This window comes from Pantherophis guttatus, chromosome 5 (genome assembly GCF_059756535.1).
Source record: "Pantherophis guttatus breed Tessera chromosome 5, ASM5975653v1, whole genome shotgun sequence".
Taxonomy (NCBI): domain Eukaryota; kingdom Metazoa; phylum Chordata; class Lepidosauria; order Squamata; family Colubridae; genus Pantherophis; species Pantherophis guttatus.
In genome coordinates, this window is record NC_142067.1 from 98,929,230 (window position 1) to 98,946,464 (window position 17,235).

Genomic DNA, 17,235 nt, shown 5'->3' on the forward strand with positions numbered 1-17,235 from the left:
TTACATGGAAAACTGTGGTAAAAATGCTTGCAAATATTAATACAGGTAGTCCTCAATTTACAACAGTTCATTTAGTGACCATTCAAAGTCACAACAGCACTGAAAAAAGTGACTTATAACTATTGCAGCATCCTCATGGTCATGTGATTTACATTTGGGTGCTTGACAACTGGTTCATATTTATGACGGTTGCAGTGTCCCAGGGTCGTATGATCACCTTTTGCAACCCTCTGACAAGCAAAATCAGTGAGGAAACCAGATTCACTTAATAACTATGTTAGTAACTGAACAACTGCAAAAGTGATTCACTAAACAAATGTAGTAAGAAAGTCATAAAATGGGGCAAAACTCACTTAACAAATTTCTCACTTAGCAACATAAATTTTGGGCTCAATTGTGGTGATAGGTTGAAGCCTACCTATACTGCAGTTATTAATATTAATAACAAATTAAATATTAATTTGCAAATATTAATCAGGAAACATGTAATACATTATGGGGTTTCTGTTCATTAATGGTAGGATACTGTTTAGTGTATCAAGGAACTTAGGAAGCCAAAATAAGCACTTAAGTCTTAAAATATGTTACATTTAATCGGTATTCAGAAGACTATGCTGTGTCATAGTAATACTGTGTTCCAATCCTGATCAGACCCAATTCATGTAGGTTGGGGTGTTTATCCTTTCTCTTTAGATGTTTTAGTTCATTCAGGCCATCTCATTCCAAAACTAAACCTGAAACCAAAATGAATCCCCAAATATTATGTATCTTCTTCAGGGATCTTAACTATTGCTCTTGTTACCATCTTCAGCCCTTTGCCTGAAAAGAGAGCATCTGTAACTGAACACTAGTTATTATAAGCTTCTTGGTCTAACTAGGTTTTTTCCAGAAGCGATCAACGCAACTTTATGAAATAATCACTTTAGCATCCCCTCCCACAACAGCTGGATTTGAGAAGCAAAGATGGGTAAAAGTTCAAGAAGGCATAGGTATGGTATTGTTGATATATATATATCATATTTATATACCTCAGCAATACATTGGACCATTTTATCAGGTCTTTATTAAGTTGTCATTCAGTTCACTCTAAATATGAGTAAATCTATCTTTGAAGCATCTAGCAAATTTACTTCAGCAGGTGTTCAAGGATATCACCGCATTTATTTTCTGGGTTAGATGACCTTGGAAAATTCCTCTCTGGAAGGTATTTGAAAATACAAAATATTTAATCAAAGAGAGCCAGTTTGGTATAGTGATTCAGGCATCTAAAATCTGGGACAGGCATTCTAGTCCTGCCCTAGGCACGAAGTCAGCTAGGTGACCTTGGGCCAGTCATTCTGTCTCAGCTCTAGGAAGCAAGCAATGGCAAACCACTTCTGAAATCTTGCCATTGAACCTGCAGGGACCTGTTCAGGCATCATTAACTCAAAGGGAAAACAAAAATAGCCATCCAGTAAGTATTAACTGCTGTGCAATAGCACAACTGTTCTCTAGCTGATAATAAAATTGTTTTCAAAATGAGACCTATACCAAATATGCTCTAGCATAGGCCTGTGCAACTTGTAGCCATGTGTAATGCCTATGCGTATTGAAATGTATGAATGATCTTGGGGAAAGAGGGAAATAAATGCTACCCAAGAAAGAATTGGGCAAGACAGGCAGGAGCCCACAGTCTCTTAAGAGTTAGAGGAAGAAATTTAGAAAGGACCTGCCCTAATGGGTCAAGTGGTTAAAGTGGAAGCCAGAAGTTTGTGCCTATAGACTTACAAGATTTTGTTTAATGTAGCCTTATAATAAGTAGAATTAGTTCAACTAGTCTTGTTTCTTGTCTGCTTTACTTTGGACGGCTCACATTGTAGGATCCACCAAGCATCTGCCAGCATCTTTTGAAACCCAACAAGCCCACTATCACCAACCATGGTCACTGTCAGGAGAGACCTACTGCCACACCTGGTGTTTTCACAGTGACCTTTGCTCTGAAAGACATATTTCTCAACACCTCCAGGCCTTTCTGATTCTACTAGCCACCAAACGGCTGATAAGTCTGCCAACTGCTCTTTTGTAGCCCATGATTATTTTTAAATGTAGCAGTGTTTTCCCCTCTATGAAATGTGCTGGCCTCTTTCGTGATTATTCAACATGGCTCAGGATGTTTATTCTGAGTGCAACAGGGCACTCAAGAATGGCTATGTGCTTCTTTTTCAAAAAGGTTTGGCTTTTGCATCTGTTTTTACAAAAATTAATGTGTTCATTTTGGCACTTGGCATGATTTATTCAGGTTTACGCTCAAATTTCCAACCCTTGGGGATTTTTTAAACTCATAGACACAACACATATCTACAGTATTTCTTGCCTTTTAATAATCTTTGAACTCTTATCTCTTTATACTTTTTAATTTTTGTATTTACAAAACTGATAAAATCAGCAGCTATAACTGATGACTTTCTTTTCAAACACACAAACATGCACACAAAGAATATTTTTGCATTAGAATTTAGATTCCAAAATCGGAAGATCTTCAACAAATGTGCAGAAGAAAGTATGAGCTAGTTTTACCTCTCAGAGCACACTGATAAGACTAGCCTATGCAAGTCTTGATAACTTCTGTGGGTAATAAAAAGTATGGTGTAGAAGTAAGATGTCTCATGTTGTGTTGTCTTTTACAGTAAGAAACAGAGGAAGTAGTAACTCTGGGGAACAAGAGTTGCACTAATATCAAAGAAATAGTGGAATAGAACAATTAAAGAAAGGACACCAAAGAAGGGACAAAATGAAATGTGAATGTCAAAAAAGAAAATAATTTTTTAACTACTTTAAATAATTAAATTGAATTGCTGAATTGTCCTGCAGCAAGTTACCCCACTGCGAGTTGGCCATAGTGAGTTGAGCGTGGCGAGTTGGCTGCAGCAAGTTGTCCTGTTCAGTTTCCTAAAATTTCCTATTCCAATCATAAAAATCCTACCTCCATACAGTATTTTTTTTACATTACAGTTCTTGCAAATGCTCTTGTGAAAATGTTAGAAGAACATCAGCAGTTCCCAGAATCAAATTAAATAAATCTGATTCAAACAGCAGCTGACCATGTCACACCTCTTTCTGGGAGGGTGGATAAGGATAGGATTTTTCTGAGATGGAGCAAACTGGGTTAACTCTGTTTGTTAAATGAATTTTGCATGCATGTTTTTGTTGATAGAATCAGGCATATGACTTCATGAATAGGGTTGCAATAGAGGGTTCCTACCTAGCCCATGGCTTTGTCTATAATACAAATTCAAACTCACTTCTAGACCTAAATAAGGAATCCGTATAGGACTTCTACATGCTGATTTTGCTACAGAAAGTCCCAGTGCAAAAGAAACAGGTTAGATATTTTTACGCCAGTGGATCATAGCTTATTTCTTCCATCATTCATTTTCTGTGACCTTCTCTTGAAAGGTGGGTTTGATTGTATTATAGGATTTGCATTTTGGGAAATGTCTCTTTATTTTTGTCAGAAGCTTGTTTTCTGATGTTTGTTATTATACTCTTTTAATTTTACTGAGAGTATTGTTGTTTAACTATGTATATAAATTAGTGCTTCACTCTTAAGCCAGGATGGCAAATCCAGAATGCCTTGTATTATATTTTTGTTTGTTTTACCAGGAAAGCACAGTTAAGTCAACTGGACTTTGCACTGATTTTTGTACTGTTTAAATATTTTCTAACTCCAGCTGCAAAACTCATTTTGAGACACGATAATTTGTTATTGTGTAATCAGCATTATAATTATACACACACAGTCACAGACTGGTCCATTGATTTCAGAGATAGTGTTTTGAAAAAACAACAAAAATGGCTTGAAGATTGGAGTCGCTGTTACTTTTTGAAAAACAGACAAGGAAAATTTCACAGTTGCCCCTGAGTCTTGCAGTTAACCTTATCCAACTTTTCCTTTTAAGACATAGAAAATGTCACTGTCATCGTGAATCAACATTCCATATTTCCTGTCTTCTACTGTGGTTAGCTTCTGAAGCCTTACACAATATTCTTGCAGAAATACATTTTTCATCTATAATGAGCTGCTGGTTTGTAGACAAAGCATGCAGAATATAAATATGACTATCAAACATGTTTGTTGAAATGGCACCCAAGAAATATGAGCTTTAAGGTCTTTTAAGTTCCATCCTTTTTTCTTTTCTTTTTTTTACTTAGGACATACTTAAGCAATATAGTTAAATCTTCCCATGAATTGAGTTGCATTTTTAGCTTGAGATATTTCAGGTTTTAAACTCTGGATATTGTTACAATTCCAGTCCTTGCCTTCAGACAAAAGAACTTAAGATGCATGTCTTTCACCTACACAATTCCATGTATGCTTATGTTCCCTGAACAGCAGTGACAGCAGGTTATACAAAGTTTAGATTAAAGCCTTTTTGTTTGTTTGTTTAATGTTCCATATTTCTACTCTCCTGGAAAATAATCTTCAAAACATTTTAAAATCATAATATATAAAATTACAAAGAAATGCAATTTGATTTAGGTAAATATAACAGCAATGTAATCTGTAGGGAGTTCAAAGTGAATGCTACAGAATAGAATAGAATAAAATTCTTTATTGGCCAAGTGTGATTGGACACACAAGGAATTTGTCTTGGTGCATACACTCTCAGTGTACATAAAAGAAAAGATACATTCGTCAAGAATCATAAGGTACAACACTTAATGATAGTCATAGGGAAACAATTAATATAAATCTTAAGGATACCAGCAACAAGGTCACTTTGTTCTGTAGAATCTGTAGCAGCAAAGCCTGAATTATGAGATGCAGCATTTACATTTATTTTAAAATTGTGTTTTTTAATTGCTTAAATAATCTAAAAGAATATCAGATTATAGCAATGATGGCTAACTTTTTCCGGACCGAGTGCCCAAACCACGCACACCTGACCTTCCAAAATGTAATGCATGTGCGGGCCCCATTCATGTGCCACGCGCCCCCGCGCATGATGCATCCCGCATGTACCCCGTCCCCCCACATGCATATGTGGGGCCCCGCATGCGCCCCGCCCCACACATGCGCAGCAGAGCCCCACAACCAGCTGGCCAGCGGGAGGCATGCGCGCATGTGTGGCAGAGCTGAACTGGGGTGACGACTCACATGACCACAGAGAGGGCGCTGCGTGCCATCTGTGGCACGCGTGCCATAGGTTCGCCATCACGGGGTTATTGCATTAATTGAAATATTTGAGGAAGGTTAACGGTATTTGTTTTCATTGCTCTAGTTAGTTTACTGAACCTTTGGTTTATATTGTTGCATATAATCTGTAGGTGCCATGGGAAACAGTTTTGTGGACTTTATACAGTAATGATATAACCATATGTCAGGAGTCTGGATACCTTTCTTATGGCAATTTATTTTATTAAGTAATTTTATTCCATCATGATTTTCACTGCTTTTCTGAAACCGTTCATCTGTTCATTCAACAAATTTTCAGAAGGAAATAATATCATTTTTGGCAGAAGTCCTCAATTTAAGACAGAGGTATCTAACCTTGGCCCCTTTAAGACTTGTTAGTTTAGTTTAGTTTAGTTTAGTTTATTTGATTTGTATACCGCCCTACTCCCGAAGGGCTCAGGGCGGTGAACAGCCACAAGATAAAAACACATAAATACAAAATTTAAAAACAGAATAAAACCGAATTAAACAATTTGGCCGAAGACAGATTTAAAAACACCCCAATAAATTAAAAACAAATTAAAATTTGCGTTTTAAAAGGGAAAAAGGGAAAAATTAGGCCAGGCCAGCATGATGGAATAAAAAGATTTTAAGAGCGCGGCGGAAGGTGCGTAGATCCGGGATCCTCCGTATCTCCGGGGGAAGTTCATTCTAGGTATTAGGTGCCCCCACAGAGAAGGCTCTCCCCCTGGGCGCCGCCAGTTGATTTTGTTTGGCTGACGGCACCCGGAGGAGTGAACTTCAACTCCTGGCATGGCTGACTGGGGAATTCTGGGAGTTGAAATCCACAAGTCTTAAAGTCACCAAGGTTGGACACTCCTATTTAAGACATGTTTTTGAAGGGGATATTTAAATGCAAAGGTCCACCTGTGCTTGGTCTACCATCCACAGTTTGATGTGAAAATGGAGAGGTTAATTACCTCCATAGAACAGTACTTTAATTGTTATATAAATCATAACCAAGACAATTGGCCTGGCTTTTAACCCAAGGCAAGTTCTCTTATAATAAACTCAATTTCTGCTTCCACTTAGTAATTATTTCAAGCCACCAAGTATCCGGCCTTGCTGCTGAACATTTCCCAATGTCCCCCATAGACACATCCGCTCCCCTAATTCCAGAATGCTCCTATTTTCTCCAGGAACTTTTAAATTTTTTAATCCCTCCTCAAGGAATATTTGGATCAAGCCAAGTTACAGTCACATTGAAATTTCATCCAATTTTTCTCCATTCCTTCCTGATCCTGGAACATGTTCCATGCGTTTTGTGCACCTCTGTTCAGTGGTGAAATGTAAAATTTGTTACTACCGGTTCTGTGGGCGTGGCTTGGTGGTGGTGGGTAATGTGATGATGGGTGTGGCCAACTTTTTTTTTTTTACTTTTAAAAGCAAAAAAAAAAATGCTTTTAAAAGGCTCTGACGATCCCAGCTGAGTTGCTTAATTGTCAGAGGCTTTTGTTTTCTTTTAAAAGCTTTTTTTTTTTTTTTTTGCTTTTAAAAGAAAAAAAAGCATCTGATGATCAGGCAACTCAGCTGGGATCGTCAGAGCCTTTTAAAAGCATTTTTTCAGAAAAAAATGCTTATAAAAGGCTCTGACGATCCCAGCTGAGCAGTGCAAACATCAGAGGCTTATCTTTTTTTTCTTTTAAAAGCATTTTTTCAGCCGAAGAAAAAATGCTTTTAAAAGAAAAAAAAGCCTCTGATGATCGCGCGGCTCAGCTGGGCATGGAGGGGGGGGCACGGATTTTTGCTACCAGTTCTCCGAACCACCCGCCACCATTGCTACCGTATCGGGCGATCCGGTCCAAACTGGGAGCATTTCACCCCTGCCTCTGTTCCACCCCTCTTAATGGCAGCAAATTAAGGAAGTGATAATACTATGGAAAAAAATCAAGTTCATTTGTAAAAGTAGTAGATGGGAGCCAGTGGTGGGCTGCTGCTGGTTCAGACCGGTTCATGCTCATGTTTTTGGTTCCAGGCGAACCGGTTGTTACAAGGGCAGCAGCCCATCCCTGACCCTACATTGCAGGACTTTTCCTATCCTTTTGTTATACTGTTGGCTTTAAGAACTTTTCCCACCTCCCTCTAAATAGAAAGTGCTTTTCTTCCAAGGTCAAGCCTTGAGGCCCATGATTTACATGTCTTAGCCATCACCTTCATGGAACTCAAATGATTGAAGTACATGAGGCTCTTATTATGTCTGAGATTATGTCATGTTTTGAGATATATTTCTGGAATAGAGGGAAGAGGGAAGAAAAAATTTTGAGCAAGAAAGTGTTTTGGTGTTTTGTTCCCTGTGCCAACCATTTTTAAAATGGTAATTGAAAATGGTGTTGACGCAATCAGAGAGTTTGAGCCTTTGTTTATTTCCTTTTAAGTTAAGTTCAGTATGAAAAGTAATGGGAAGTGGTTTGCAAAGTCACATTGGCTTTTATCACCTCTCAGCAATGACCAGGAAGAAGTTCGGTCAATGCTAAATGCTTAGCCTAGAGGAACATACGGATCAAATTTATTCATTAGATCTTTTGTCAACTGACCAGTAATACTATGTGAGTATTGGCACTTTCCTGTAGTTGTTTTTTTTTTTTTAAATAAGCTAAATTCCTCTGCTTTGCTTACTGTTTAATGCTTTGTCTTATTGTTTCAAAAATATATATATCTTGTCCTTATATGGAAATCTAGACATTTCTAGAGAAGTGAGAAGCAGACTATCTGTTGGCTGAGTTATTGCAATTAAACTCTTTATATCTGACAGTACTGCCTTTAGCTGTGCTCTTGATCTTGTGTTCTTCATTATGCCTCTTGGAATGTTACTTAACATCTGCAGAATATATATGTGTGTGTGTGTATATATACATGTGTGTGTGTGTAGATAGATATAAATGGACAGACAGACAGTATACACAGGACCTCCTTCGGAAAAACTGTAGCAGGTATTTTTTGTATGATATGCTCAACTGAAAGCTAGATAATCTGTTATGATGGTTTTACCTTGGATTACTGTACTAAGAATTGGATTGTACTCAATGGTCCCTTGTCTTCCAACTCAGACATTCTCTGACAAGCAGGAAATACTATTATGGACAGGATTCCTTATTGCAGCTACTGTACAGTACTTCTAATTCTCCACAAGAAGAGTCTAGGGAGAGGCTAAAGAAATTCTGGGCTAGCCACTTCCACTCTTACGGGAAAGCAGAGCTGGTTAGCTGGCTAGTTTTAGAATGGAAGGAATAGAAAAGAGGGAGGCTAGCTTTGTTTCTTGAAGACTTTCTTTAAAATATATGCTAATTTTGTTGTATTTAAATGATTTTAATTATTAAAATCATTTCAAAGCTATTCCAAGCACAGGAAAAATGTAGGCAATATCTTGTTACTTAGCAGAGTCACATTACATTACAGATAGTCCTCAACCTGGAACTTCTGCCACTAAGGGATGTGGTTGTAAAGTGAATTGTGCCCAATTTTATGACCTTTTGCTGTGGTTGTTAAGTGAGTCACCATGCTTCTTCCCTTTTGAATTTGCCTGCCCCCTGGGAAGATTGCAAATGATGATCATGTTACCCCAGGACTGCCATAAATACCTATTGGTTGCCAAGTGCCTAAATTTTGATCATGTGACTGCAGGGATGCTGTGATGGTCCTAAGTATGAGGACTGGTCATTAGTCACTTTTTTCAGCATTGTAACTTTCAATGGTTGTTAAACAAATGGTCATAAATCAAGGATTATGTGTACGTTCGTTTCAGCTTTTCTTTGATAGTATCTGAAGCTTGTAGACAGATTATTATGGTTACATTTGCAAGTAATATTTTAAAGCAAGTATCTTGATAATCAGGTGTAGTCTAAAGTAGTCTATAATTTCATCCTTGTTTTAAGGCAATAGCAATTCAAGAAAAGTGAATAAATTTTAAGAGGAGCATGATGATAGTTAATGATTTATATCCTTCCTTCATACTCTGGCGAGTACATTCTGTTCTTTACTCATTGCAAAGGGGCATAAACGCAACTGACAGAATAACAGAATTGGAAGGGACCTTAGAAGTCTTCTAGTCCAACCCTCCCCCACCCCCGCTTGAGCAGGAGACCCGATATCATTTCAGATAAATGGTTGTACAATATCGTCTTAAAAACCTCCAGTGTTGGATCACCCAAAACTTATGGATGCAAGTTGTTTCACTGATTAATTATTCTAATTGTCAGGAAAATTATCCTTATTTCTAGGTTGGTTCTCTCCTTGATTAGTTTCTATCCTTCTTGTTCTGCCTTCAGGCTTCCTTCAGAATAGGTTGAACCTCTCTTCATTGTGGCTGCTTCTTAGATATTGAAATACTGCTATCCGGTCACCTCTAGTCCTTCTTGGTCCCCCAGACCAAGTGATCTGTTATTTCTTTATTACTGAAAATAATTCTTCTCTACTTCTTGTTTTAATATATTTTTTACAGATGGCCACATGACTCATTTTTTTCCACAAGAAAGTCTTTTAATTCTGACAGTTTTTATAGCTTTCTCTGACTAGTGCCTTCCACAAAGATACTAAGTCCCAAAATTTACTTATTTATTCAATAATGTTTGCATGTTGACCAATGCTGCAAACTTTTGTGAATGTAAATTTTCTGATTCCATTGTGTTTGAGGTTTGGTGACTTTAATGAAGAGAAATTCAAGAAATCCATGGGTAAAGGGGGAGAGTAGCAAATTTACCCTGTCTCCTTTCCCTGGAATCCAGAAATAAATATTCTTCTCTACCATAGTTAAAATTCATTTTCTGCAAAAGTTGAATGATATTTGCTATATTGCTTGTGGGGAAATCTATGTGGTTGCTAAGAGTTGACACTGACTTGACAACACATAAACCAATCAATTAATCCTCTGTATAAAGTAGATTCTAGAACTATAAGAAAGCTTTAGGGTTAGAGTTAAAACTAACCTGATACATATGAAATGAACATTAATTGAGAATCATGGGAAATCAAATGTTATAAACCAGTGAAAATAAAAAGGGATCTAAAATGAGTGTGGATTGAAGCATATGTACTATGTACACTATGTAATATGAACACAGTTTTGTATGATTCATATTGCCATGAAACATAATAGCTGTTCTATCAGCAGAGGGAGATGTTGCAAAATTTACCATAGCATTAGGAAGTATTATCACAAGCAAGGGGAGAAATCCACAGGATTGTTGCTCGCTGCTTACCCACAATGCATATATTTTTCTTGGTTAAATCTCCAATATTTAGACTCACCTAGGATATCAAGAATTGTGGACCTTTTCTGCATAAGAAAGCTCAAAAAAATTATTGTATAGACATGAAAAAGCAATGCTTTTATTTTTTTTCTTATGTTAGTAGTGTGACTACACTGTCACCACTAATGCATCAACACATACATACATATATATTGATTGTTCTTGTTAAAATTTAAAAAATAAGCAAATAATTCATTTTTGTATCATTTTATAACATGTCGTTACTTCATTCACTTCTAATTTTAGCTGTTTTATATTGATAAATATCTCTGTTCCTGTCTACAAAACATATTGTCTTAGTGTAAACTTTCAATCTAAACCATGCATGGGGGAGTCACTTGAAAATATGATCCAGTGTGGGAAAAACATTGAATTTCATTACACCTTGCTGACACTGTTGTGCTCTAAATACGCCTCGCTTGAAAAGGCATTGTTGTTCTCATTATTGTTCAAAAAAACAGAATGTGGTTTCACACCTTAATAGCATATCACCATACAATCTCTAATGCAAGGTAAAACGCTTGTAATTAAATTAAGGCTCTTGTAGGAAAAGCTAATAAGGTTCCATCTTACTTTTATTAATACCAAGTACTTTGAATAATTATCAAGCAAATATTTCTTCCCATTGAAATCTTTAGTAAAATGTGATTTACACAGTCTGAAGAGAAACGAGCTGAATTCACTGAATTTCAGGAGACTGTGATTTCTGTAGGAGTCTTTCTAGTCAAGAATTAGTTAATCTTAAATTGTTTTGCTACTTTGGCTGGTTTCAGAGAGTTCCAGGGCTGGTTCTCTGTTTATTCTTGCCTGCAGAGTTGTGGATTTGTCTGATAAGTAAAATATGGGAATAAAAGGAGATAAATCAAGGATATTATGAAAGAGACCAGAAAACAATTATTGTAAGCCAAATAAAATAAGCAGAGCTTGCCAGTTGGGCTGCTCCACCCCTACCATCTTGGGGCAAAAAAAATAGGAACATATTTTATAACAGGAACTGTAGAAATGTGACCAATTTCCTATCTTCTTCCAGCATATCTCCTTCCGTGAGGTTCTTTCTTTTTTCCCATGAATTGCCATTGTCTAGGGCTAGGCCTAAAGTAGAAGCAGAGGAGGTCTGTAAAAAAAAAACTATAATATCCAAGCTATCGTTTCTACTGTGGTGAAGGGTCAACTGAAATCATATTACCTGCATATTCATCTAAGCATTTTACTTCAGCTAAAACAGACACCAGGGGCAGCTTATTTAAAATCAGTAAAGCAAGACAGTCCTTGCCTTTAGGCACAATCTAAGTGGGAGGACAGGAAAAAGGATAGAGGGAGGAAAGAGGCAAAATGCCAATTCTGGAATACTTAATAACCTGAATAGAAATAGCTCAGGAACCGGAGATAAAGTTTCAGCAGAAATGAAATGATCTTATTTTTCTCATTTCCTCTGGTTGGTTGCATAAAAATTCTAAAAATTATTAAAGAATGTGGTGCTGAAGGTAACGAAGAGAAACTTCCATGTAAGAAGTCCAGGAAGAGAATCAAAACTTAAGGGAAGAGGGAATCATGGATTTGGAATATTTACGCTGAAAATGAAATTTCGTTACAGAGGCAGTTTGCGATTAGTTGGACTTTTTTTATTAGTTTAAAGAATATATTGAAAACACTGATAATCAGGGTGGATTTGATTTAAATTGAGTTGATTTAAATCACAATTTAAATCATGATTTAAATCACTAGTAAAAAGGCTCGATTTAAATCATAATTTTTAAAGAGCAACTGTCATCTCTGCTACTCCTTTGACCCACTGTTGACTCACTGATAGTCCCAGTGTTGCAGAATATACAGCCTCATGCTACATAACTAAGCTCCATTTCATGCTGAATAAACTAAATTATTTATGTATCTTAAATAGAAAACTATCTTACGATAGATTTTACCCCAAAAGTTTTTTATTAAAATAAATTCGATAAAAATCAAAAAATCCAATTTAAATCAAAAAAATCCAATTTAAATAAAAAAATCTGATTTTTTTGATTTTTTAAAAAAAATCATTGATTTTTATCCACCCTGCTGATAATGTACTTGATCATTTTTTTAACATTTCTTGACGAAGATCTATGATGCTATTTTGAGGAACTTGCATTAAATTGCCTTTAAATTATTTCAATGGGATACTTGTCTGGTTTGCTGCCATTAAATGCAAGAGTTAATTAGCAACTTCCTAAAAGGGAAATAACTATAAAGCAAGAGAATTTGGGAAGAGAAGCTATTAAAGAAAAGGGAAAGACTATTCACACTAGACAGCAAAAAAGAAGGAAAACAAAAAGCAGTGCAATTTAAAATGCGTTTTAAAAGTAATTCTATAATTATGCACACAAGAGTAGTTCTGTTGATATGCTTATTGAAAGAGAAACAATTTCTTACAGTACACTATGTATGTTCTGTTCATATAACTATACCGTTAAATAAATCTTTAATTATTTACTGGATTCATGTATTGTAGTAAGTGATTATGTGGTCGGTACAATTCAGGGGTGGGTTTACTTACCTTTACTACCAGTTTGCAGCGGGGCTGCACACAAGCACAGAAGCGTTTTGATGACGTCAGGGTCGGTGGGCAAAGCCTCCCGCTGGTTTTACTACCAGTTCTATAGAACCGGTGTGAATCGGGGGCAACCCACCACTGGTACAATTTCAATTTGCCTAATATTGTCTGAATCAGCCAGTTGTGGTTTATTCTTTAAATCGCAGTAAAGCAAGCTTATTTAATTATTTATTTGTACATTTTACTGGTTACAAGAATATTCTAACTTGTCTCATACATTGAAGTGCATCTCAACTTATTTTATTACCCACCATTGAATTAGGTAGGCTGTGCTGAGAGAGAAGCATTGGTTCACTCAGCTGGCAGGTATCATCAAATGAGACAGGGATCTTGGTCTCTACAATTGCAGTTAACCATCTTCTATATCAGGGGTGTCAAACTGGCGGCCTGCAGGCCGGATGCATCACACGCAGGCCACACCCATCCCAGCTCCACAAATGGGGAAAATGTAATGAAACATCACGTGACGGCAATGTGACGCAGCAAGTTTGATACCGGTGTTCTGTATACTTAGCACAAAGAGTGAATCAGTTTTCTGTGAATATTCATTGGAAACCAATAAGCTGTTCCACGTTCCAGAAGAAAGATTTGAGATGGCCTCACAATCAGAAACAACTTTATTTTCCGTAAGCGATTTAGGGATTTTTGTTTCCAATCTAACCCCTTCTTAAAGAAGCCCTTTGATGAAAATATTTGCAGACTGCCACAAATTGCTAAAATGTTCCTTAAAATGGTTAGCTAACTATGTCAGATTATACATTTTCTAAATGAGGAACTGTCATGCATTGCTTGGTGTACACTCAGCCCATAGATTTCCTAATCATTGTTTGCTTAGGCCCAGGGTAACAGAACTGGGCAGAGACTTTTTTTTTCCTTGCCATGGATCTAAATCAGGGGTGTCAAACTTGCAGCCCACGAGTTGGATGCGTCACGTGCTGGCTCCGCCCCTGCCCAATTTAGCGAAGGGGGAAAAAGTCCCGATATGTCATGTGACGATACGAGTTGGACACCTCTGGTCTAAATTTAAACAACACGTATCTCCATGAACGGTGTTTGCAATCTTCTCAAAAAAAAAAAAAAATCTGTCAGTTTTTTTCCCTGAATATAATAACTGGTTTTGTTTAATAAGTCTTTCCTATCATATTAGGAGTGTCCATTAGAAATGGGAATAAAAAGGGCCTTTTTACTTTTTATTTGCAGCTGCCATCTTTCCTTTTTCCCCCCACTGTTGTCACATTTCAGACCCAAGACTAAGGAAGGGGAGGGGAATTTTCCATACCTAAATCCTTGAGAGGAAGAGCATGTAGATAATGTAGAGAGAGTCGTAGTTTTAGATACATAGTCATGTTTTGTAGAAGTAAGGAAAGCAGAAAGCCTATTTTGTTTTAGCAATAGTTTGTTGGAATAAGTCATTGTTAGTTCATACCTAATGCTAGATCATGCATGATGGTTTATAGACTACAGTGTGTGAGTTTTGCTAAGACAAAATCTAACAAATGTTATTACACTGTGAAGACAGTTCTGATTTGACAGCACCAGCATGTATGAAATTTTAGAGAGAATCATTAAAACTGCCCAGAATATTATCGGACTCCAGCTACCAGCCCTGGAAAACATCTTCGAATCTCGCTGTTTGAGGAAGTTGCATAACATTCTCAGAGACTCTTCCCATCCTGCTTACAATCTTTTTGGATTGTTGCCTTCTGGCAGAAGATACAGAACAATTAAAACTGGGTCCACACGTTTTCTGAATAGTTTTTATCCCAGAGCTATAATTGGACTCAACAATGAACTAAAGGGCCACCATCAGTGAGCTGTTGGACAGCATTACTTGGTCTGTTGTGTGGATGTTTGGGTGGTTTAGGGGTGGGAAACTGTGGTGGGTGGGAGTGTGTTTGGGGATTATGTGTGTGGGATCTGGTCTTTGGATGTTAAATAAATTTCGTTGTATGTGTATACTGTGTATACACATACAATGACAATAAAGTTTATTATTATTTAGAGAAGTGTGTATGTATGCAGACACAAGTCCCAGTTACCAAAAACAAAAGATTTATGAATATTACGTTATAAATTGTGCTAGGTGAAAATTATCTTAGTAGCAGAAATTTCTCTCAAGGTGCTTGTCATAATTTCTTTTTCATTTTGTATCTGGAAGTTTCTATAAATTCTTTTCCAAGCTACACTGCAACTTTGAATTTAGCTGTGATCTAACAATGTTTGATAGATACAATTAGAAACGTGCTGATCTCAACTTGGCAACCAGTCATTCAAAAAAATAGAATTTGCATCATGTGATTTGGCTTTAATACTGTTATTAAAATAAAAAGGTTGTGGCCAGTTTTACTCCCATAGATTTTATTCTGGGTTTATTACCTACAGAGACTCTCAAGGAATTTAATCAGTGCTTTTAAAATTATAACATCATAAATTATGGAAGAGTATGGGCTAAGTATTCTCTGTTTCAGAAGTAAAGGTGCTATATGATATTTCTCTTGAGTTCTGTACATAGTAACTCATCGAGCCAGTTTTTTTAAAAAAATGAACTTGAAATAAAAAGATGTAACTGTTCTGGTACAAGAAAGGCAAAGTATCTTTTGTGATAGTGTCATTATGGAATTTAACCACTAGATGTCACTGGACTTACTCGTGTGTGGGTAAATTCAGTGTTTAGTGTTTAAGTGATTTTTTTTTCCTCCAAGGAACAGAAAAATGATAAAATCTAACCTTTATGATTTCAGAGCCGTTCATGGTTAGTCAACATGTGGCTATTTGTTGCTATAAAATATATTAATGGATTTTCTCAAGGGGTTTTAAATGATTTTTAAAAAGAATAAGGTATTTTTATTTAGGATAAATCTGTCAATGGCCATTAAAATCTGGATAGAAGTTACATGTTCATCAGGAATTCACTTTGGAAATATCAATTGTGCAAAGAAAAGGGGGGGGGGACATAGCCTTTATGTTGTCTTTGAAGACTCCTAAAGACAACTGGACACTTAATGAAACTAGATGCAGGATTAAATAGATCTTTGATTTGTGCCACCAGAGCTGCTCTTATGCTCTTATGTCACTGAATAGTTCCCCAAAATATCTTGATTGATTTGTAGCAGTGGTGGGTTTCAATTTTTTTTTACTACCGGTTCTGTGGGCGTGGCATGACTTGGGGGCGTGGCAGGAGAAGGTTACTGCAGAATCCCCATTTCCTCCCGATCAGCTGGGACTCGGGATCGGGAGGCAGAGAATAGATGGGGGCAAGGCCAGTCAGAGGTGGTATTTACCGGTTCTCCAAACTACTCAACATTGCCGCTACCGGTTCTCCAGAACTGGTCAGAACCTGCTGAAACCCATCTCTGATTTGTAGGAATCCTTTGAGCAAAAACGTAAGTTTTATAAATTGTTTTTAAAAAATAACAACATTCCATCCTGTGGCACCTTAAACACAATCCATTACCTTATGTGTTGGAAATAATTTTGCTTCTGCATTTTGATAGTGGTACAATGTTGCTTTTAAATTTTAGACTCAGTTTTAGTCAATATGTATCTTATTGAAAATTAGAAGAGCTGGTTCTTTGTTTCAGTGTTAAATGACTTAGAAATCAATTTCTTTGGCAGGAAACTCTTTTATTTCTTTCTAGTTTCTACAGTCTCTTGTGGCCAACTTCTGATGCTGCTAAGCAGAACCAGAATATTGACGAAGTTGTCCTCTTCCCACCTCTCAATTTGGCTTCATTTTTTGTTATTATTTTGCATTTTGAAGGAATGTTGAAGAAAAAAAATTAAAGAAAATTTTCATCCATTCATTCCTTTTCATTACCCTTTGCTTCTATTTTAGCTGATCAGATTCATTCATCCTAGACTTAATAACACTATGCTTCCATTTGGATGGATCAGAACAATACATGCTAGACTTGAAGCTTCCCTAGATCAATAAAGTGCTCCCATGTTTCTTTTTCTTGCAAGTCAAGGTAGGGGGACAGTTTAGTTGGCTGAGATTTTTGTCTGATTGTAAGAGGCAGAAATAGAATTGAAGAGATTTTGTTGCTGCTGGCTTAGCTGGTTTGAAGCAGCTTTTAGTACAGTTAATGGTCTGATTTGCATTTGTTCTAGGTTCTAAACAGTTGCCCTCAGTTTACCCACCGAGCATCCCTTAGATACGAGACTTGCTGTTAAAAGGAAAT

The 17,235-nt window shown here is 36.7% G+C and overlaps 1 protein-coding gene across 2 annotated transcripts in view; it reads left to right on the plus strand.

Annotated features, from left to right (window-relative positions):
- The window catches only part of LIMS1 (LIM zinc finger domain containing 1), an 85,945-nt gene that overhangs the window by 30,456 nt on the left and 38,254 nt on the right, over positions 1-17,235 (plus strand). The window lies entirely within an intron of this gene.